Source organism: Scyliorhinus torazame, unplaced genomic scaffold (assembly GCF_047496885.1).
Source record: "Scyliorhinus torazame isolate Kashiwa2021f unplaced genomic scaffold, sScyTor2.1 scaffold_953, whole genome shotgun sequence".
Taxonomy (NCBI): domain Eukaryota; kingdom Metazoa; phylum Chordata; class Chondrichthyes; order Carcharhiniformes; family Scyliorhinidae; genus Scyliorhinus; species Scyliorhinus torazame.
In genome coordinates, this window is record NW_027308680.1 from 56,360 (window position 1) to 79,220 (window position 22,861).

General features: G+C 51.6%; 1 long non-coding RNA gene across 1 annotated transcript; it reads left to right on the forward strand.

Moving 5' to 3' along the window:
• Positions 1 to 2,959: 2,959 nt before the first annotated feature.
• On the forward strand, positions 2,960 to 20,037 carry LOC140406864 (uncharacterized). Its single transcript, XR_011939347.1, has 3 exons — positions 2,960 to 3,066; positions 3,157 to 3,187; positions 19,922 to 20,037. It is a non-coding gene; the product is annotated as an uncharacterized lncRNA (long non-coding RNA).
• Positions 20,038 to 22,861: the final 2,824 nt, after the last annotated feature.

The window sequence follows — 22,861 nt, forward strand, 5'->3', positions numbered from 1 at the left end:
GTGGGGTGGTGGGGGGAAGGTGGTGAGGTGGGGGAGGTGGTGTGGTGTGGGGAGGTGGGGGGTGGTGGGGGGAGGTGGTGTGGTGTGACAGAGGTGGTGGGGAGGTGGTGTGGTGTGGCAGAGGTGGTGGGGGAGGTGGGGTGGTGTGGGGGAGGTGGTGTGGCGTGGGGAGGTGGTGTGCGGAGGTCGGGTGGTGTGGGGGAGGTGGGGTGGTGTGGGGGAGTTGTTGTGGGGAGGTGGTTTGGTGTGGGGGATGTGGTGGCGGGGAGGTGGGGTGGTGTGGGGGAGGTTGGGTGGGGAGGTGGGTGGTGTCGGGGAGGTGGTGTGGTGTGGGGGTGGTGGGGTGGGGAGGTGGTGTGGGGGAGGAGGGGTAGTGTGGGGGAGGTTGGATAGTCTGGGGGAGGGGGGTTGGTGTGGTGGAGGTGGTGTGGCGTGGGAGAGGTGGTGGTGGGGAGGTGGGGTGGTGTGGGGGAGGTTGGGTGGAGGAGGTGGATGGTGTGGGGTGGTGGTGGGGTGTTGTGGGAGGTGGGGTGTTGTGGGAGGTGGGGTGGTGTTGGGGAGGTGGGGTGGTGTGGGGGTGGTTGGGTGGGGAGGTGTGATGGTGTGGGGGAGGTTGGGTGGGGGAGGTGGTGTGGTGTGGGGTTGTGTGGCAGAGGTTTTGTGGGGGAGGTGGGGTGGTGTGGGGGAGGTGGGGTAGGGGAGGTGGGGTGGTGTGGGGGAGGTGACGTGGTGTGGGGGAGGTGGGGTGGTGTGGGGGAGGTTGGGTGGGGGAGGTGTGATTGTGTGGGGTGGTTGGGTGGCGGAGGTGGTGTGGTGTGGGGGAGGTGGTGTGTGGGGAGGTGGGGTGGTGTGTGGGATGTTGTGTGGTGGAGGTGGGGTGGTGTGGGCGAGGTGGTGTGGGGGAGATGGGGTGGGGTGGGGATGGTGGGGGGGGAGGTGGTGTGGTATGGGGGAGGTGGGGTGGGGTGGGGAAGGTGGGGAGGGAGGTGGGGTGGTGTGGGGAAGGTTGTGGGGGGAGGTGGGGTTGTGTGGGAGAGGTTGGGTGGGGAGGTGGGCTGGTGTGGTTGAGAAGGGGTGGTGGGGGGTGGGGTGGGGTGGTGGGGTGGGGTGGGGGAGGTTGGGTGGGGAGGTGGGGTGGTGTGTGGGACGTGTTGTGGGGAGGTTGGGTGGTGTGGGGGAGGTGGGGTTGTGTGGGTGAGGTGGGGTGGGGGTGGTGGGGTGGTGTGGGGGAGGTGGGTTGTGTGGGGAGGCGGGGTGGGGGAGGTGGGGTGGGGGAGGTGGGGTGGTGTGAGGTAGGTGTGGTGGTGTGGGGGAGGTGGGTTGGTTTGGGGGAGGTGGGGTGGTGGAGGTGGGGTGGTGTGAGGGAGGTGTGGTGGTGTGGGGAGGTGGGTTGGTTTGGGGGAGGTGGGGTGGTGGAGGTAGGGTGGGGGAGGTGTGGTGGTGTGGGGAGGTGCAGTGGTTTGGTGGTGGTGTGGGGGAGGTGGGGTGGTGTGGGGATGTGGTGTGGTGTGGGGGAGGTGGTGTGGGGGAGGTTGGGTGGTGTGGGGGTGTGGTGGGTTGGTGTGGGGAGGATGGGTTTGGGGGCCATAGAGACACTGCAACTCTGGGGGTTCACTTGGTTGCCTGATTCTGACCTCCACCTCGGCGACTTCCCTCTCTGGGCCCACCAACCAGGTCCTGTGGCCGCTGCTTCGTGACAGTGAGGGGCACACTGCCGGTGGGTGAGGTTCAGTCGCCCTCCGGGTAGGTGGGACAGTCCCGGGTGTGTGGGTTGGGGCTGGTGCCAGGGGCACGGTAGTGCCTACTCACCCTGGCCATCCTGAGGAGATTGTGCAACTTCTACTGGCACTGCTGTCCAGCCCTGGCGATGGGGCCCACGGCGCTCACGGCCTCTGCTACCTGCTCCTAAGCCTGGTGTACGACGGTGGGGACAGCCTCCTTCCCACTCCGGGAAACAGGGTGGCCCGCCTCGCCTCCACAGCATGCAGCAGTGTCTCGAGCTCTGCATCTGTGAACTGGGTGCCGCTCTTCATGATGCCATCTTGTTGGCTGGGATGACTGTGTGTGGGGAGTGGAGTGTGAATATGCGGCTGCAGATTGCCAGCCTCTCGAGTGGAAATCCCGATCCCGTTGAATCAGACACGGTTTTTCATTGGAATCACTCGACTTCCACATGGCGCCGGTGCTAGCCCATTAAGGGATCATGAATTGCTCCGGGACAGGCGGCAATTTAATTGTTGTAGAAGTCCACCGATTCAGTCCCAGCGTTAACACTTCTCTCTGAAAGTGAGAATCCCGCCCAGTATCTTTACATTGCTCAATATTATGGATGGTCATATTCTTTGCTGGCAGTGATGTCAGAGGAGCTGTAACTGGATATCTGGTGAATGCAATCCTGATGATTCATCCCCACATCCCTCACAGAGTATCTCCCAAACACACACACACTATTTTCATGACTGAAATGTTAATTTATGTGAGTTTAAGAAAGACTCATCCTGGATAATTATCTGCTCCGTATTCTGTAGCTGTTGGTCAGCAATTAAACAAACTGAATTGTTTAACAAAGCCAAATGACAGTCAGCACAGTGACGCAGTGGTTAGCACTGCTGCCTCACGGCGCCGAGGTCCCAGGTTCGATCCCGGCTCTGGGTCACTGTCCATGTTGAGTTTGCACATTCTCCCCGTGTCTGCGTGGGTCTCACCCCCCAACCCAATCATAGAATCATAGAATTTACAGTGCAGAAGGAGGCCATTTGGCCCATCGAGTCTGCACCGGCTCTTGGAAACCCAAGCCCACACAAAGATGTGCAGAGTAGGTGGATTGGCCATGCTAAATTGCCCCTTAATTGGAAAAAATGAATTAAGAAAAAAAAGCAAAGCCAAATATATGCTGCATCAAACTTTCATTTAGGAAGATTTGTTGTCATATTTTTACCATGTTTCATTCTGCAGGTTGGTCCATTTGGACTTCTTAGTCCATTTAAAATTACAACACAGAGTAACCATTCGAACAGTATCACAGTCACTACACCAGCGACAGGCAGCCCATGTGAAACATCCTGGGTAAGAGAGAATTCACATATTTCACTTACAGATTTTAAAAAACATTTATTTCATTGATAAATTCTCTGATGTTGTAAATTTCTACTTTAGGAATCGACAACCAGTGTGTCCTCTTCAACAGGTAATTAAATGTGTTCTTATTAAAATCTCTTATTCAGTCCTGCAAAATGTATATCTCAAGTAAAAGCAGTTTAGATAGAAAAGTTGCAATCAGTTTCAGGAATTAAACTAATATTAATAACTGTCGCCCAGACATTTCAGGGTGTGTGGCTGTTTACAGACAGAGGCCCTTCTTTACCACATGTTGGGTTGTGCTGCATTTGCACCAATGTGAGACAGTCACACTGGAGATTTGGGGCAGATTTCTCCATTTATGAGACTAACGGCTGGATTCTCTGTTAGGATAATTCCCGTCCGTCTTGAATAGCGTGTGATTTGCGTTTCCGTTGGGGGCGCTATTCATTCTGTGATTCAGGACATGGAAAGGGCCACCACTCTGCCACTGGGAATTGGAAGCAATTCCTGGTCCAGTCAGCTGTGTCACAGCTGGGGCCAGAAGTAGTGCTAAATAGCTTGACATTTGGAGCTGTTTTTAATCGCTCCACTCACCACACACTCATTGCAGCCACAAAGATATCTCAGAGAAAACCAGCCCACCCGAGTTCGGGAGTCCAAAGTGGACCCATTGCTCGATGCCACTGAGGAGAGGAGGGACTTCCTCTTCCCCAGGGTAGGCCTCAGACTAAAGTCTGCCCTTGTGAACAGTACCTGGGAGGTGGTGGCAGAGGCAATCAGCACTGCCAGCCTCGCCAGAAGGAGACAGCTGGTGACCCTGAGGGGTAGGGGTCACTGGTGAAGCCTCTGCCCTGAGAGGGGCAGAGAATCAGGGAAGGGTTCCAAAGGCCACAGTGCAGGTGTTCTTTGGAAGTTCTGCTGATCCCCTGGTCCCTCTGGAATGGAGCAGTTCTCCTGAGACGTGCCAACACCTATTGGACCCCTGATTGAGCTTGGCCATGCCCATCCCCTTGGTGAAACAGCTGTGGTATGAGGTTTCCAGAGGATTGGCCTCCTTGGGATCCCACATCACCAGAGGCTCTCTGAACATTTGCAGGACACAGTGAGTAGTTAGCAGCGTGAGCAGCCAGGGGCCTGTAAGTAGCACCAAAGGGCTGCATTTAAATCCACATGCAGCAGCAATGGTGGTCTGAGCCAGGCCCGATCCTCAGGGGACATCCCCAGTCCATGGATTTGGCACCAAGTCGATCCCCGCTACTCCCCTTGACTGGGCAGCCACCCCCAGCAAGCCCGGTAATTTTGGAGAGTTTCTGAAAGGTTTTTAGCCTCTCGCTCCCCCTCAATAGCTTTAGTGCGCAGGCCTCGCGGCACGGCTGTACGGTGGTTAGCACTGATGCTTTACAGCTTGGTCACTGTCTGTGCAGAGACTGCACATTCTACCTGTGTCTGCGTGGATATCGTCCGGTTGCTCAGATTTCCTCCCACAAGTCCCGAAAGACCTGGGGCAGGATTCTCCAACCCCCCGCCGGGAGAATCGCCGAGGTGCGGCGTGAATCCCGCCCCCGCCGGCCGTCGAATTCTCCGGCACCGAAAATTTGGCGGGGGCGGGAATCGCGCTGCACCAGTTGGCAGGCCCTCCCCGGCGATCCTCCGGCCCTCGATGGGCTGACGTTCCGCTGCTGTCATGCCAGTCCCGCCGGCGTGAATCAAACCACCTACCTTCCCGGCGGGACTGGCGGCGCGGGCGGGCTCCGGGGTCCTGGGAGGGGCGTGGGGTGATCTGGCCACAGGGGGTGCCCCCACGGTGGCCTGGCCCGTGATCGAGGCCCACCGATCCGCGGGCGGGCCTGGGGGCACTCTTTTCCTTCCGCCTCGGCCACAGCCTCCGCGATGGCCGATGCGGAAGTGACACCCCCCTGCGCATGCGCTGGGATGATGTCAGCAGCTGCTGACGCTCCCGCGCAGGCGTAGACTTCCGCTGCCCGGCGCAGTCCCTTCGGCCCCGGCTGGCGTGGCGCCAAAGGCCTTTCCCGCCGGCCGGCGGCACGCCAACCACTCTGGCACGGGCCTAGCCCCTCAAGGTGAATGCTTGGCCCCTAAAGGTGCGGAGAAATCCACACCTTTGTGGCGGCCCAACGCCGGAGTGGTTCCCGCCACTCAATCCCGCCGGGACTCTCCGCCCAAGTAGGGGAGAATCCCGGCCATGCTGTTAGGTAATTTGGACATTCTGAATTCTCCCTCTGTGTACTTGAACAGGCACCGGAATGTGGCGACTAGGGGTTTTTCACAGTAACTTCATTGCAGTGTTAATGTACGCCTACTTGTGACAATAATAAAAATTATTATTAAATACTTGCACGAATTTGTGTCTGCGTGACCTCTGCCAAAGAAAGGTGGAGCATCGCAAAGGGCTGGAATGGGGGGCGGGATGCTCCGACACTGCGCCGGGCCGGAGAATCGCTGGGGGGATTCTCCCCGCGCAATGGGCTGAGTGCCCGCCGAGGTAGGCAGAGTCCCGCCGGCGCCGTTCTCGTATGGTCCTACTCGGCGGGACCTCGCTGTTCATGTTGCGGGGGGCGGCCTGGTGGGGGGAGGGGGGATCCGACCCCGGGGGGGTCTCCACGGTGGCCTGGCCCGCGATTGGGGCATACCGAACGGCGGGCGGGCTTATCCCCGTGGGGGACTATCTTCCTTCGCGCCGGGCCCCTGTCGCTCTCCGCCATGTTGCTTTGGGGCCGGCGCGGAGAAGGTAACGCACGCGCATGTGCAAACTCGCGCCGGCCGTAGCACGCATGCACGGGTCCGTGGCACCCGTTCTGACGCCCGTATCGGCAGCTGGAGCAGTGTGAGGCTCTCCAGTGCCGTGCTGGCCTCCTGTGCGGCGCAGGATCGCTGATCCTAGGGGCCAGATGACGCCGTCGTAAAACGCTCCAGCGTTTGCGACGGCGTCAACACTTAGCGCCAGGATCAGAGAATCCCGCCCATGGAGTGTCCAATCCGCTAATGAGACTTAAAACCACACAAATGGCGGTGTTGCATCAAACCACTGATGTCGAGCTCAAACTCTGATGACATCACCAGTGGAGGACCAGAGCATGGTGTTAAAATTGGTGCCGGATGCAAATTGTGATTTTTCCATTGCGAGCTATTCTCCGCCCGATCGCCATTTTTGCTGTCACCAGCAGGAAGCAGTGAATTCAGGCCTAGGTGTGGTGGCGGGAGACTCTGGTAGTCCCTTTGCCGCTGGCCAGAAAATGACGGGATCCCACACCAGATTCTGCAATTGGAAACTTATTAATTATGCACAGGCGCTTTCCCCGCTGAATCACCTGGTGGGCCAGCAGCTGATTTGTTCGCTCGCCGTCAGCTGATGGGTTTGAAGGACCCAGCTCCGTATTTAAACACCAGTCCAGCACTCATATCCCTGACTCCTGCCCACCTGTCTTCAGGAGACCCTCCAACGTGTCAGGAAACCAGAAGCAAGGTGAAGGCTGTCAGCGCCGGCCCTCATTCAGGAAGTCTGGGCCCACCGACTTGTGCTGTACCTCAAGGACGGCTCAAAGAAGCGCACCAACCTCACCCCTCCGGCCTGGGAGGCCATTGCCCAGGAGGTCAATGCTGCTGACACCCACCCGCAAAGTTCCATCCAGTGCAGGAAGCCGATGAATGATCTCATCCACTCTGCCAGGTTAAGTCCTCTCTCAGCTCCCTGCACCATCAAACTCTCGGCGTGGCATCATGTACTCAAACAGCTACTGTCTTCGCGAGTCTCACACATTCAGTCATGGGAGACACGTATCAACACTCACTCTCTCAACAAGACTTTCACAACATCACCATCCCATCTGTCTTGTTGTTCACACCCCAATCTCTGTCCCTTCTGGAGAGGACTCACCACACAGGGGACATGAGTTTCACCCAACCTCTGCTCCATCCCCGTCGGGTCGGAGAATCGCCGGGGGCTGGCGTGAATCCCGCCCCCGCCGGTTGCCGAAGTCTCCGGCACCGGAGATTCGGCGGGAGCGGGAATCGCGCCGCGCCGGTTGGTGGGCCCCCCCGCTCGATTCTCCGGCCCGGATGGGCCGAAGTCCTGCCGATAAATTGCCTGTCCCGCCGGCGTAAATTGAACCACCTACCTTACCGGCGGGACAAGGCGGCGCTGGCGGGCTCCGGGGTCCTGGGGGGGGCGCGGGGCTATCTGGCCCCGGGGGGTGCCCCCACGGTGGCCTGGCCCGCGATTGGGGCCCACCGATCCGCAGGCGGGCCTGTGCCGTGGGGGCACTCTTTCCCTTCCGCCTCCGCCACGGTCTCCACCATGGCGGAGGCAGAAGAGACTCCCTCCACTGCGCATGCGTGGGAAACTGTCAGCGGCCGCTGACGCTCCCGTGCATGCACCGCCCGGAGATGTCATTTCCGCGCCAGCTGGCGGGGCACCAAAGGCCTTTTCCGCCAGCTGGTGGGGCGGAAATTCCCCCGGCGTCGGCCTAGCCCCTCAATGTTGGGCTCAGCCCCCAAAGATGCGGAGCATTCCGCACCTTTGGGGCGGCGCGATGCCCGTCTGATTTGCGCCGTTTTGGCCGCCAGTAGGCGGACATCGCGCCGTTTCCGGAGAATTTCGCCCCAGATCTCTTTCTTTTGTCCCCACACAGGCCAAACTTGTACACAACAAGTGAGAGTGAGTCCAGACCAGGGGAGGGAAAGCAGATATCATCGCCCTGAATGAGTTTGAGGAGGCTGCTGCAGAGTTCTCCGGTGAGGAGCTTGGCCTCTCGTAACAACCTAGTACAGATCTCAGCTCCATCACACCACCCGATCCTGCAATTCACGCTGAGTGCAATGTGCTCTGAATTAGCTTCAGCTCATTCACTAAAATTGTCCTTTTGACTTTTCCCGGTGCCAGCAGAGCGCGGCCAGCAAGCCAGCCCAGCTGCTCTCCGAGTCCCCAGAGCATGTCTGAGGATGAGGGGTCTCAGGAAGAACTATCGCCGTGCTCACCCACACCCTCCACCAGCACAGAAACACACACCTAAGGCTCAAACCAGGGGCTGGTTTAGCACAGGGCTAAATCGCTGGCTTTGAAAGCAGATCAAGGCAGGCCAGCAGTACGGTTCAATTCCCGTACCAGCCTCCCCGAACAGGCGCCGGAATGTGGCGACTAGGGGCTTTTCACAGTAACTTTATTTGAAGCCTACTTGTGACAATAAGCAATTTTCATTCATTCATTTTTCATTTCATTTTTAATTTTTCACCTTGGTGGAGCAAGTTCAAGGTTAGAATTGGGGTCACTGTCTGGAGAATACCTCGCAGTCAGAGGCAGAGATTGCCCAGCTCTCTGGCACTCAGAGGGCTGCTGGAGACTAACCACCCATTCGGTGCCAGTCAGATAATGAGCCTTTGGAAGCAGTTGTCAGCTCATTGGTGGTGATGCAAACTGAGACAGCAGAACATTGGGCAGAGATTCAACAGTCACTCATCAAAGTACAGCACATAATGGAGTCCCTCTATGTTCTGTCTGATGTCATGGTTCCAACATGCGAGCACCTCGAGGCTGCCATGGGAAGGTTGGTGACCACCATGGCGACCTTGATCCAGTAAGTCATGCCGAATTTTCGCTCGGCCCCAGGATCCATGGAAAGACCCAGATGCAAAGAAATTGAGTGCTGCTCTCACCTTCCTGCACGTCGAATCCTCCAAACCCATCAGGTGCTCTTGGAGCATGTGGCATATGTGGAGGAGCAGTTCTCTGGATAATCACAACCTTGCTCTGCACTGCCTCTTGCTCATTTGTAAAAAGGAGACTAGTGGACGATAGACCTTTGGTGTTGCCAATCTCCTCCGCTTTCTGGGTCTCTGCTCCTCAGCTTCCTGTTAATGATCACGCTCCCATTGGCCATATTCCCCAGGCAGTGTCTCCTGCTGGAGCTGTGCGCTTTCTTTTCGCTCCTTCACTTACTGCATCGAAAGAGAATTCGTATAAAAGCACCCTGGACCTTAGATGCATTCTCACTTTTGCTCCCCTCTGGAAAGATATTCAAGATGTCCTGTGAATGTCCCGTTAAGAAATGTTTTGTCTTATCAAATGGCTTCAGTGATGCCATTGCGCGGGTGGAACTGAGCTGTGGCACTGGGTTTTACTTTTGTTTTGGTTTGGGCTGTTGTGTGGCTCTGAGTTTTTCTGCTTTCGTTTTCACACTTGAAAGCTGGATTCAGACGGAGAAGTCTTGTCGTGTCTCTCTCTCTCTCTGTGTTGAAAGGTGTCTCCAGTTCACTTAATAATTTAAATGTGATAACTGTTTTCTGGAAGGAATTCAAACCTACTGTTTTGCTAAAAGGGTTTTCTGCTTTATGGGATGTTGTTGTTACACTTAAACAGTTAAGGGAAGTTATTAAGGGTTATATATAAAGTACTGTAGCTGTGTGGGGTATTTATGTTTGTAGTTGTTAAAAATGCTTACTGTGTGTATGTTAACTGAATTTGGAGAATAAACTTTGTTTTTGATTAAAAGTGCTTCAGGCCTCTGTTGAATACCATCTGAAAGGTAGGCCCTTGTGCTCCTCATAACCAAAATCTGTAAACAGCTGTAGATCAGTTGAACTCCATGATATACTTTGTAGTTTTCTAAATACTGGCCCATAACAAATTGGGGGCTCGTGGGGTAAAAGTCTATCTTTCGTGATTGGGTTGGCTTAGTGAACTTAAAGACAGTGAGGGGTGAGCAAATTTGTGTTTGCTTTTCGCGTTCGGTATTCCAGTTTAAGTAGGGAGTGTGTTGCGGACAATGGCTCTTTCAGAGGCTCAGAAGTTTTTGGGGGTGGAGAAAGTCATGTGCAGTACCTTACGAACAGAGACTAAAAAATATCTTTTAGATTTGCAAAAACATTGCAGTTAATATTACCTGACAACATACGAAAAGAAGAGGTAATTGCGGCCGTAGCGGAGCATTTAAAATTGCCTGAGACAGAGTCAGAATCATTGGAAATAGCAAGAATTCAATTACAGATTAAGCACCTTGAGCATGAAAAAGAATTAAAGCAGTTTGAATACTGGAAAAAGAAAGAATAGCCCTAACAGAACAAAAAGAAAGAAGAAGAGAGGTACAGATCAGGGAAAAAGAAAAAGAGAGAGACTTTGAACTTCGGAAAATGGCCATGGAACATGAAAGTCAGTTAAAATTGACGGATGTACAGAGAAACGTACAGTTTGAGGATAGTGATGAGGCTAGTGAGAAAGAGCATCATAGTCGAAGGCTTGGTGGGAATCTATTTACATATGTCCAAGTAGTGCCAAGATTTGATAAGAATTATGTAGAAGCCTTTTTCTTTTCATTTGAGAAGGTAGCTAAACAAATGAAATAGCCACAGGACATGTGGGTATTACTGATTCAAACAAAGTTGGGAGGTAGAGCTAGTGAAGTGTTTGCATCACTGTCACAGTATCTGGGTCATATGGGGAGGTGAAAAAATCCAACTTAGGTGCATATGAACTAGTGCCTGAAGCCTATAGACAAAGGTTTAGACATTTAAGGAAAGAGCTTGGTCAAACGTACTTGGAGTTTGAAAGGATCAAACAGAGTAATTTTGATAGGTGGACAAGAGCTTTGAAAATAGACCAAACGTATGAAGCTCTTAGATAAATTATACTTTTGGAGGAGTTTAAAAATTCAATTCCTGATGTCGTGAGAACTCATGTGGAAGAGCAAAGGGTTAAAACTGTGAAATTGGCAGCAGAAATGGCCTGTGAGGGATAGAAACGAGGGAAAAGAGAAATACTCAAGTGGTAAAGGTAAAGGGGATCTGATGGGAGATAATAAGGAGAGTTGTACCTCAGATTAAAAAAGAAATCCAGGAGGGTGGAAGAGAAATGGAAAGTTTCAGATGCTTTTACTGTAATAAACTGGGCCATGTAAAGTCATAGTGTTGGGGGTTGAGGAAAAGCACTGGGAAGGCTGATGTGGTAAAACAGGATAAGCCAGTGGGGTTTGTGAAAGTGGGAAAGGAAAGCCCAATTGATGTGAAGGAGGTGCAAAAGATTGTACAGCCTGATCAAGAAGTGATTGATAAGAAGGTGCCAGATCACTTTAAAGAATTACTTGTGTGGGTAAAGTTTACTCATGTGTAACGGGAGGAGTAGGTAAAGAAGTCAGAATTTTAAGAGATACGGGAGCTAGTCAATCTTTGATGGTAGGAGAGTTATGTAGTTTGGCAGTAATATTGCCAGAAAAGGAATTCAGGGTGAGAAGAGTAGTGTTCCATTATATAAGGTACGGTTGGAAAGTCCGGTGAAGAGTGGAGTAGCAGGAGTAATAGAGAAACTAGCTTGTCCAGGAATACAGTTTATCTTGGGTAATGATATAGCTGGATCGCAGGTAGGAGTGATGCCTACTGTGGTTGATAAGCCAGTGGAAAATCAAACAACTGAATTGTTGAAGGACAAATATCCTGGGATTTTTCCGGATTGTGTAGTAACAAGGTTGCAAAGTCACAGGTTAAGACAAGAGGAGAAATCAAAGAGTGAAGATAAAGTTGAGGTTCAATTATCAGAAACGATTTTTGATCAGATGGCTGGAAAAGAACAAGAACTGGTGGAGGATGAGGTGGATATTTTTAGTTCAGGAGAATTGGCAGAGTTACAACAGAAGGGTATGGAAATAAAACAGATGTATCAGAAAGCATCCACGGAAGAGGAATCTGAGTGTATACCAGAATGTTATTACCTTAAAAATGATATCTTGATGAGAAAATTGAGACCTTTACATATGCAGGCAGATGAAAAGTGGGCAGAAGTTCATCAAGTGGTATTGCCGGTAGGGTATAGAAAGGAGCTGTTGCGAGTAGCACATGAGGTACCAGTGGGAGGTAATTTGGGAATTAGGAAAATTTAAGCTAAAATACAAAAACAATTTTATTGGCCTGGACTACATGAAGGTGTAGTTAAATGTTGTCAGTTGTCCTGAGGCCGTCCCGACAGCATGCAGCGTACTCTAGTAAGCCATTTTGGAGGGGCAAGAGCATTGCAAAAGCGGCGCCGCCCCCGATTTTGTCGCAAACGGATATTCTCCAGCCGATTGCCGAACGCGATTTCCATGTCGGAGACCTGAGAATCCAGCCCACTGTTGCTAAGCTTTGTGGGGGAAAGGTTGAGGAGAAAGCTAGAGAACAGACTGAAGGAAATAGTTTAGAGATTAGTAGTAGATGAGTGTAGATTATATATTTATTATCAAATGTGAATTATATAAGAGTAAGTGTTGAATCCAATTAAGTAGTGTTAATAAATGTATAGCTTTGTTCAATTTGAAGCTATTCTGTGGTCTTTGTGAACACTACGCCAACCATCCTAAAATTAGCAACACAAAGAACACCTCGGACGGGATTCTCCGGTTGCCTTCGGCGAAATCGAGTTCAGCGGTTGACCGGAGAATACCCGTTTACACCGGAATCGGGGGCGACCCTGTTTTTGCAATGCTCCTCGCCCTCAAAAACAGCGTACTCGGGGAGTACGCCGCACGCGGTATGGACGGCCTCAGGACGTCACCCGAGGACCTCCGTCGATGCTCTGCCCCGATGGGCCGAGTCCCCAACGGCGTGGGACACATGTGCTCACACTGTTCGGGGATCTCGCGTGGCGGCTGCGGACTGGGTCCAACGCCGACACAGTCGGTCGGGGAGCCATTTTGCTGGCATGGGGGCCTTCGTCGAGGGCTGGGGGACTGGTGGGGGGGTGGTCCGGGGCTGGCAAGGCTGGTCACGGGGGCAGTGTTTGGCAGGCCAGGTCTGCGCGCAGCTGGCACCATTTTGCACAGTGCGGCCGCCACAGGCCGCCGACCTGGACATGTGTGGCCACAGACCCGGCCATTCTCTGGCTGTATGCGCAGGTAACGCAGGACCGCTGTGTGGCTGCTAGCCCCCCACCAGACATAGCCACAGGATCGGAGAATCCAGCCCCACAGCTCTGAGTTCCACGCATTGACTTGGCATCACTATGAACATTTTTTTGCTCATTCTGAATGAATGGAATCCGTTTGGCCGCTGACGAATTACATTAAATGTTATGTCCCTTTCACTGCTGGGATGGCAGAATTGATGCAGCAATGCCCCCTTCACGATAGCCTTCACTCTCCAAAACTGCATTTTTTTGCACTGAGTGCAGAATTTGGTGCATTTGAGTGCTAGAGTGAGAGTTTGGTGACTGAGGGAGTGCTGAATTTGGTGCATTTAGTGCTATAGTGAGAGTTTGGTGACTGAGGGAGTGCTGAATTTGGTGCATTTGAGTGCTATAGTGAGAGTTTGGTGACTGAGGGAGTGCTGAATTTGGTGCATTTGAGTGCTATAGTGAGAGTTTGGTGACTGAGGGAGTGCTGAATTTGGTGCATTTGAGTGCTATAGTGAGAGTTTGGTAACTGAGGGAGTTAGGTGAGGAGGGAGTAAGGTGCTCCTTTCATTTTGTTTCCTACATTTCCGCAAAGAGTGAGAAGAGAGCCAGGAGTCTACAGAGAGTGCAGCTGACTGGGAGCAGAGTCGGAGGGCAGAGATCCAGTTGGTCCACAGGGCAGCTATATTCTGTAAGGTAAGAGAGGATGGAGGCTAGGCCAGTTGCATGCTCCTCCTGTAGGATGTGGGTGGTGAGGGATACCACCGGTGTCCCCGCTGACTATACCTGCGGGAAGTGCACCCAACTCCAGCTCCTCAAAGACCGTGTTAGGGAACTGGAGCTGAAGCTGGATGAACTTCGGATCATCCGGGAGGCAGAGGGGGTGATAGAGAAGAGTTACAGGGCGGTAACCACACCCAAGGTACAGGACAAGAATAGCTGGGTTACAGTCAGGGGAAAAAAAACAAACAGGCAGACAGTGCAGGCATCCCTCGTGGCCGTTCCCCTTCAAAACAAGTATACCGTTTTGGATGCTGTTGGAAGGGGATGACCTACCGGGGGAAGGCCCTAGCGGCCAGCTCTCTGGCACTGAGTCTGGCTCTGGGGCTCAGAAGGGAAGGGATAGGAAGGGCAATATTGGATTTAGTACTTGGTAATGAACCAGGGCTCAGAATAGAAAAGCAATAGTTGTAGGAAATTCAATGGTTAGGGGAATAGATAGGAGATTCTTTGGTCACGAGCGAGACTCCCGGAAGGTATGTTGCCTCCCGGGTGCCAGGGCCAGGGATGTCTCGGATCGTGTCTTCAGGATCCTTAAGGGGGAGGGGGAGCATCCAGAAGTCGTGGTGCACATTGGTACCAACGACATAGGTAGGAAAAGGGGTGTGGAGGTAATAAATGAGTTTAGGGAGTTAGGCTGGAAGTTAAAAGCCAGGACAGACAGGGTTGTCATCTCTGGTTTGTTGCCGGTGCCACGTGATAGCGAGGCTAGGAATAGGGAGAGAGTGCAGCTGAACACGTGGCTGCAGGAATGGTGTAGGAGGGAGGGCTTCAGGTATTTGGATAATTGGAGCGCATTCTGGGGAAGGTGGGACCTGTACAAGCAGGACGGGTTGCATCTGAACCAGAGGGGCACCAATATCCTGGGAGGGAGGTTTTCTAGTACTCTTCGCGAGGGTTTAAACTAATTTGGCTGGGGAATGGGAACCGGATTTGTAGTCCAGCAACTAAGGTAGCCGATATTCAGGAAGCCAAAGCGTGTACTGAGGCAGTGGGGAAGGGAACACTGACAAAGGAGAGTACTTGCAGGCACGGAGATGGGTTGAAGTGTGTGTACTTCAACGCAAGAAGCATCAGGAATAAGGTGGGTGAACTTAAGGCATGGATCGGTACTTGGGACTGCGAAGTGGTGGCCATCACGGAAACTTGGATAGAAGAGGGGCGGAAATGGTTGTTGGAGGTCCCTGGTTATAGATGTTTCAATAAGATTAGGGAGTGTGGTAAAAGAGGTGGGGGGTGGCATTGTTAATTAGAGATAGTATAACAGCTGCAGAAAGGCAGTTCAAGGAGTATCAGCCTACTGAGGTAGTATGGGTTGAAGTCAGAAATAAGAAAGGAGCAGTCACCTTGTTAAAAGTTTTCTATAGGCCCCCCAATAGTAGCAGAGACGTGGAGGAACAAATTGGGAAACAGGGGCATCATTCTGCGACCCTCCGCCGGGTCGGAGAATGGCCGTTGGCCGCCGTGAATCCCGCCCCGACGAAGTCTCCGGTACCGGAGATTGGGCGGGGGCGGGAATTGGGCCGCGCCGGTTGGCGGGACCCCCCCCCCCCGCTCAATTCTTCGGCCCGAATGGGCCGAAGTCCCACCCAGAAATTGCCTGTCCCGCCGGCGTAAATCAAAGCTGGTATTTACCGGCGGGACCAGGTGGCGTGGGCGGGCTCCGGGGTCCTGGGGGGGGCGCGGGGCGATCTGACCCCGGGGGGTGCCCCCACGGTGGCCTGGCCCGCGATCGGGGCCCACCGATCCGCGGGCGGGCCTGTGCCATCGGGGCACTCTTTCCCTTCCGCCTCCGCCACAGTCTCCACCATGGCGGAGGAGGAAGTGGCTCTCCCCACTGCGCATGCGCGGGAAACTGTCGGCGGCCGCTGACACTCCCGCGCATGCGCTGCATTTCCGCGCCAGCTGGCGGGGCAACAATCGCCATTTCCGCCAGCTGGCGGGGCGGAAATCCCTCCGGCGTCGGCCTAGACCCTCAATGATGGGGCTCGGCCCCCAATCCGCACCTTTGGGCCGGCGCGATGCCCGTCTGATTGGCGCCGTTTTTGGCACCAGTCGGCGGACATCACGCCGTTGGGGGAGAATTTCGCCCCAGATTTTGGAAAGGTGTAGAAGTCACAGGGTAGTAGTCATGGGTGACTTTAACTTCCCAAACATTGAGTGGAAACTCTTTAGATCAAATAGTTTGGATGGGGTGGTGTTTGTGCAGTGTGTCCAGGAAGCTTTTCTAACACAGTATGTAGATTGTCCGACCAGAGGAGGGGCAATATTGGATTTAGTACTTGGTAATGAACCAGGGCAAGTGATAGATTTGTTAGTGGGGGAGCATTTTGGAGATAGTGACCACAATTCTGTGACTTTCACTTTAGTAATGGAGAGGGATAGGTGCGTGCAACAGGGCAAGGTTTACAATTGGGGGAAGGGTAAATACGATGTTGTCAGACAAGAATTGAAGTGCATAAGTTGGGAACATAGGCTGTCAGGGAAGGACACAAGTGAAATGTGGAACTTGTTCAAGGAACAGGTACTACGTGTCCTTGATATGTATGTCCCTGTCAGGCAGGGAAGAGATGGTCGAGTGAGGGAACCATGGTTGACAAGAGAGGTTGAATGTCTTGTTAAGAGGAAAAAGGAGACTTATGTAATGCTGAGGAAACAAGGTTCAGACAGGGCGTTGGAGGGATACAAGATAGCCAGGAGGGAACTGAAGAAAGGGATTAGGAGAGCTAAGAGAGGGCATGAACAATCTTTGGCGGGTAGGATCAAGGAAAACCCCAAGGCCTTTTGCACATATGTGAGAAATATGAGAATAACTAGAGCGAGGGTAGGCCCAATCAAGGACAGTAGCGGGAGATTGTGTATTGAGTCTGAAGAGATAGGAGAGGTCTTGAACGAGTACTTTTCTTCTGTATTTACAAATGCGAGGGGCCATATTGTTGGAGAGGACAGTGTGAAACAGACTGGTAAGCTCGAGGAAATACTTGTTCTGAAGGAAGATGTGTTGGGCATTTTGAAAAACTTGAGGATAGATAAGTCCCCCAGGCCTGACGGGATATATCCAAGGATTCTATGGGAAGCAAGAAATGAAATTGCAGAGCCGTTGGCAATGATCTTTTCGTCCTCACTGTCAACATGGGTGGTAGCAGGGGATTGGAGAGTGGCGAATGTCATGCCCCTGTTCAAAAAAGGGACTAGGGATAACCCTGGGAATTACAGGCCAGTTAGTCTTACTTCGGTGGTAAGCAAAGTCATGGAAAGGGTACTGAAGGATAGGATTTCTGAGCATCTGGAAAGACACTGCTTGATTAGGGATAGTCAGCACGGATTTGTGAGGGGTAGGTCTTGCCTTACAAGTCTTATTGAATTCTTTGAGGAGGTGACCAAGCATGTGGATGAAGGTAAAGCAGTGGATGTAGTGTACATGGATTTTAGTAAGGCATTTGATAAGGTTCCCCATGGTAGGCTTCTGCAGAAAGTAAAGAGGCATGGGATAGTGGGAAATTTGGCCAATTGGATAACAAACTGGCTAACCGATAGAAGTCAGAGAGTGGTGGTGGATGGCAAATATTCAGCCTGGATCTCAGTTACCAGTGGCGTACTGCAGGGATCTGTTCTGGGTCCTCTGCTGTTTGTGATTTTTTCATTAATGACTTGGATGAGGGAGTTGAAGGGTGGGTCAGTAAATTTGCAGACGATACGAAGATTGGTGGAGTTGTGGATAGTGAGGAGGGCTGTTGTCGGCTGCAAAGAGACATAGATAGGATGCAGAGCTGGGCTGAGAAGTGGCAGATGGAGTTTAACCCTGAAAAGTGTGAGGTTGTCCATTTTGGAAGGACAAATATGAATGTGGAATATAGGGTTAACGGTAGAGTTCTTGGCAATGTGGAGGAGCAGAGAGATCTTGGGGTCTATGTTCATACACCTTTGAAAGTTGCCACTCAAGTGAATAGAGCTGTGAAGAAGGCCTATGGTGTGCTAGCGTTCATTAACAGAGGGATTGAATTTAAGAGCCGTGAGGTGATGATGCAGTTGTACAAAACTTTGGTAAGGCCACATTTGGAGTACTGTGTACAGTTCTGGTCACCTCATTTTAGGAAGGATGTGGAAGCTTTGGAAAAGGTGCAAGGAGATTTACCAGGATGTTGCTTGGAATGGAGAGTAGGCCTTACGAGGAAAGGTTGAGGGTGCTAGGTCTTTTCTCATTAGAACGGAGAAGGATGAGGGGCGACTTGATAGAGGTTTATAAGATGATCAGGGGAATAGATAGAGTAGACAGTCAGAGACTTTTTCCCCTGGTGGAACAAACCATTACAAGGGGACATAAACTTAAGGTGAATGGTGGAAGATATAGGGGGGATGTCAGAGGTAGGTTCTTTACCCAGAGAGTAGTGGGGGCATGGAATGCACTGCCTGTGGAAGTAGTTGAGTCGGAAACATTAGGGACCTTCAAGCAGCTATTGGATAGGTACATGGATTACGGTAAAATGATATAGTGTCGATTTATTTGTTCTTAAGGGCAGCACGGTAGCATTGTGGACAGCACAATTGCTTCACAGCTCCAGGGTGCCAGGTTTGATTCCAGCTTGGGTCACTGTCTGTGTGGAGTCTGCACATCCTCCCCGTGTCTGCGTGGGTTTCCTCCGGGTGCTTCGGTTTCCTCCCACAGTCCAAAGATGTGCAGGGTAGGTGGATTGGCCATGATAAATTGCCCTTAGTGTCCAAAATTGCCCTTTGTGTTGGGTGGAGGTGTTGACTTTGGGTAGGGCGCTCATTCCAAGAGCCGGTGCAGACTCAATGGGCCGAATGGCCTCCTTCTGCACTGTAAATTCAATGATAATCTATGATTAATCTAGGACAAAGGTTCGGCACAACATCGTGGGCCGAAGGGCCTGTTCTGTGTTGTATTTTTCTATGGTTTTTTTTATGCATTCCTGTCTTCTACTATGTAGCTTTTCCAGGTTTGACACAAGGCTATTGAATTGTACCTATCCCTTTAAAGGCAACATTTAGAAATCTAGCTTCTTGTTGCTTCCTGGGTGTGGTGAACCACTGTATTAGGAGATGTAAGGTAGGACCTGCACTACACGTTCGCCGGTAGCTCCTGCCGGCTGGCCCCTCCCACGGAGAACTGTATAAATATGCATGACTTCCAGTGCCCTGCCATTTTGCCAGCTGCAGCAAGAGGCCACGCATCTGACTGTAATAAAGCCACAGTTGTACCCAAATTTAGTCTTTGTGCAATTGATCGTGCATCACTGGGCAATGTGGTGTGCTTCCTGTGTAAAATTTCCTGAACCCTGTCCACTGCAGCAGCACCAACAAGTGAGTATGTGTGCCAAGAAGGAGCCCCATAGTCTCGCTGAGCAGTCCTGCCACACTTCATCATCCCATCCCAGACATAACCAATCTTACTTGCGAGTTTGGAAGATGCCATTTTCCCTGTGTATCGAGATGATGATACTCCATCTGTAATACAGGAGAGAGTTCAACCCCCCATGACTCACTGTCCGTGAGCCTCCGATTTACCTGCAGCCTCACGGTGTGCAGGTAGAGATTCCACCTTTCCTTCAAAAGCCTCCCCCATTAAAACTGGATCCTGTCATTGGGGTGGTGGACATTGACACATTTCCTCCCGAATCCGTCACCTGTGAGGCACCTATGCCACACGTGGACCTGTACCCACCCCGTCTGGAAGCTGTGTGCACTGTCACTTCCAGGACTTCTCCCGTCCCCTCCCCCCACCAATTCACATACCCCCCCACCCCAGTATTCCGTCGTCCCTATCTGCAAGCGACAGATGCCCTGTGTGACCTCATCAGACCCTCTGCAGCCCAGTACAGAACCCATCACGTCCAGGTACATTGACTTTAGACGGCCCTGAACACCAAGCTGTGCATTTTTCCTGTGGAGCACACAGCCCTTGTCCTCCAGCCTGAACAAGCTGAATAATGGGTCTGGTTGAACCGTCTCTGTTCACTGATTCATTCAGTGCAAAACAGGGAATTTCTCCCAAACTCATTAACCAATTTATTCCAGAGCTGAGAAAGGAATTTCGCTCCCCAAAATATAACAGCCAGGTGAAGGCCTGATTTACATTGCAGCCAGACAGTGAGTGCTTTCCAGGAAAGGTTTCAAAGGACTCAAGTGTATTTGTATTAACCTCTTCGCTTTATCCTCTCCTTCTCCATTTAGGTCCAAACGAGAGGTGTAATTATTTGTTCGACCAATTCAAAAATGATGTAAATGATCAATGTTTGGATTCAGTTAAAACAGCGAATGAACTCATACAGAGATGTAGTGATCATATTCCTAACATGTAGGTAACCATTCTTCTAGAATATAATATCATCTCAAAACACCATCAATTTCTGATATATGATAGAAGTAATATATCTTTTTAAATTGTTTACATGTTTTCCTGGCCTATCCCTCATTCCCAGCCTGTGGCTGTGCCCGACTCCCAATGTTAAGGAGATCTCTGGCCTCCCTCTAACTTGGTATATGAAAATACTTTTCCACCTTTCATAGTGACAAATGAGTGGGAAGGCCTATTTACAACAGATTACAGTTTGTATTTCTTATTTTGTCACCAGCAAATTCATTAAAATTAAGATAAATCGTTAAACCAGCAAGTTTCTGTATTGTATTCATGGAGTGGTCACTACATTTTGCACGTAATCCTGTTGTGTTTAATAACATGCCCAGAACCCAACACATGTTTAATGTTCTGGTTGGGCTGCTTTGACCTAAATGGTATCGAGCACCTTGAGTGTTGTTGGAGCTGCGATGTAAGATGACTCGTCCACCCACCTTGCCCCTAGTCTTCCCAATCAGATCTTTGCAGCATGTTTATCTGGGAATTAGATGGGTAATGGAGAGGGTCAAGCAGTATCTGTGGCGAGGAACAGTTAATCGGCACAAGCAACGGAAAATTTCTGTGTCATTTTGGGCGGGTTTGGCGGGGTGTTTCTCGACAGCCGCGTTGCCGAGATTGCGACCTGTATTCACCGGCACTTTGTTATGGGCCAGGGTTTGGAGAACACCAAAGTGTTCACCTGACCCACAACTGTTTATAGATTTTGATTATGAGGAGTACAAGGGCCTATCATTCAGATGCTATTCAACAGAGGCCTGAAGCACTTTCAAACAAAACAAAGTTTGTTCTACAAATTCAGTTAACATTTTATAAACACACTCAATAAGTATTTTTATCAAATACAAACATAAATTCCCCACACAGCTACGGTTCTCTCTCTATCTATATAACCCTTAATAACTTCCCTTTCAACTGTTTCAATTTGATAACAACATCCAAGGCCAGAAAAACCCTTTGAACAAAACAGTAGGTTTGAATTCTTTACAGAAAACAGGTACCACTTTTAAATTATCAAGTGACCTGGACACCATTTAACATACAGAGAGAGAGAGACCAAAAATAAAGCTTCTTTATCTGAATGCAGTTTCCAACTTTCTAAAACTGAAAGTAAAACTCAGAGCCACAGCAAGCCTCCAGCTCAAAGCGAAAGTAAAAGCCAGAGCCACAGCCCAGCTCCACCCACACAATGATATCACTGAAGCCATTTGATAAGGCACACATTTCTTAAAGAGACATTCCCATCACAACTTTGTGCTGAAAATGAGCCCCGACGTGAGCCTCACCATTACTGTCTGTCTCACCGTTTGAGTCCCCAGACTGGCACCCCAGCCACTTGCCACTAACAAGGGGGAGCTGCTTTTAAACATTCCCTCAGCACTCACACCCAGTCAACACACAAGCATGGCAGCACGCAGATCTGCTCCTCACTTTGGGTGCTCCAGTGTCCTCCCCTGATCCACACACTTACTCTTTGGTCACGAGAGGATCCACCGTGCAGGAGCCCAGCTCTTTAATGTTTGGTTGTTGGCAGCAGCCTCTATGGTGTTGATGCTTCTAGAGTTCAGGCACAGTGTTTCGGCTTCAAAGTTTCCCTGAGGTGCTGTGCACTAATTGTCCTCTGAGACATGGCATGTGTACCTGGAGTAGGCACTTGAGAGTTGAGAAGTGTGAACTGATCTCCCAACAAAGGGGCTGTGAAGGGAAGGTGTTGAATGTGCTCCCACGACCGCTGCTCCCAATGGTTTCAGACGATCTGCTCAAAGGCCCTCCCGAGACAGAAAGGCGAAGAGGCGGAGGAGCCAGGTGACGCCACAAAACGTGCACCGTGCGGGGGTGGTGGCGGCAGCTGGGGGGGGGGATCAGCAGCAGTAGAGAGCGGCCAGTGGTAATAGAGTGAAGATAAAGAGGAGTCCAACCCAGATCAAGAAGAAGAAGCCAGGAAAAGGCAGCCGGAGGAAAGCACCAAAGCGACTGGTATCCAGAGGCTGGGCGAGGTCTCCGGAAGATAAGCAAGGAGCCCAAGCCATGAGGTGATCCGGCAGCCGGGCACGAAGGTGAAGGAGAGGCGGCAGCGACTGAGAGAGAAACAGAAAGAACAACTGGGCAGCAAAGAGGCTGAGAAGGAGTAAAAATAAAGGAAGGCCAATTCGTCATTTGCAATAGCCTTCATCTGTGCATCTAGAGGCTGCTCACAGCCACTGGAACTCCGTAGTCTTCTTCACCAGGTGGCGAAGAGCCGTTGTGTGGGAGGCAAGGTTGGTAATAAACTTCCCCAGGAAGTTGACCATCCCGAGAAAGCGTAGCACTGCCTTGTCTGCCGGCTGCGGCATGGCTGCAATAGCTGTCACTTTGTCTGAATCCGGACGCACCCCTGACCGGGATATGTGGTCCCCCAGAAACTTTAGCTCAGTTTGGCCAAAAGAACACTTGGCTCGGTTGAGGCGCAGGCCGTGTTCTCGTATCCGAGCAAAGACGTGCTGGAGACGACTGATGTGCTCCCGTGGTGTGGTGGACCAGATGATGACGTCGTCAACATAGACGCGCACCCCTTCAATGTCCTCCATCATCTGTTCCATGATCCGATGAAACAGCTCGGATGCCGCGATGATGCCAAACGGCATCCTATTGTAGCAGTATTGAAGCTGAATTTCAACATTGAACCAACAGCAAGGCTCTGTCCTGGAAGTGTTTCCTTGTCCCTGTTCTGGGTCTCCACAATATTTAATGATGGCTTGAAGGCCACACAGATGCAAAGC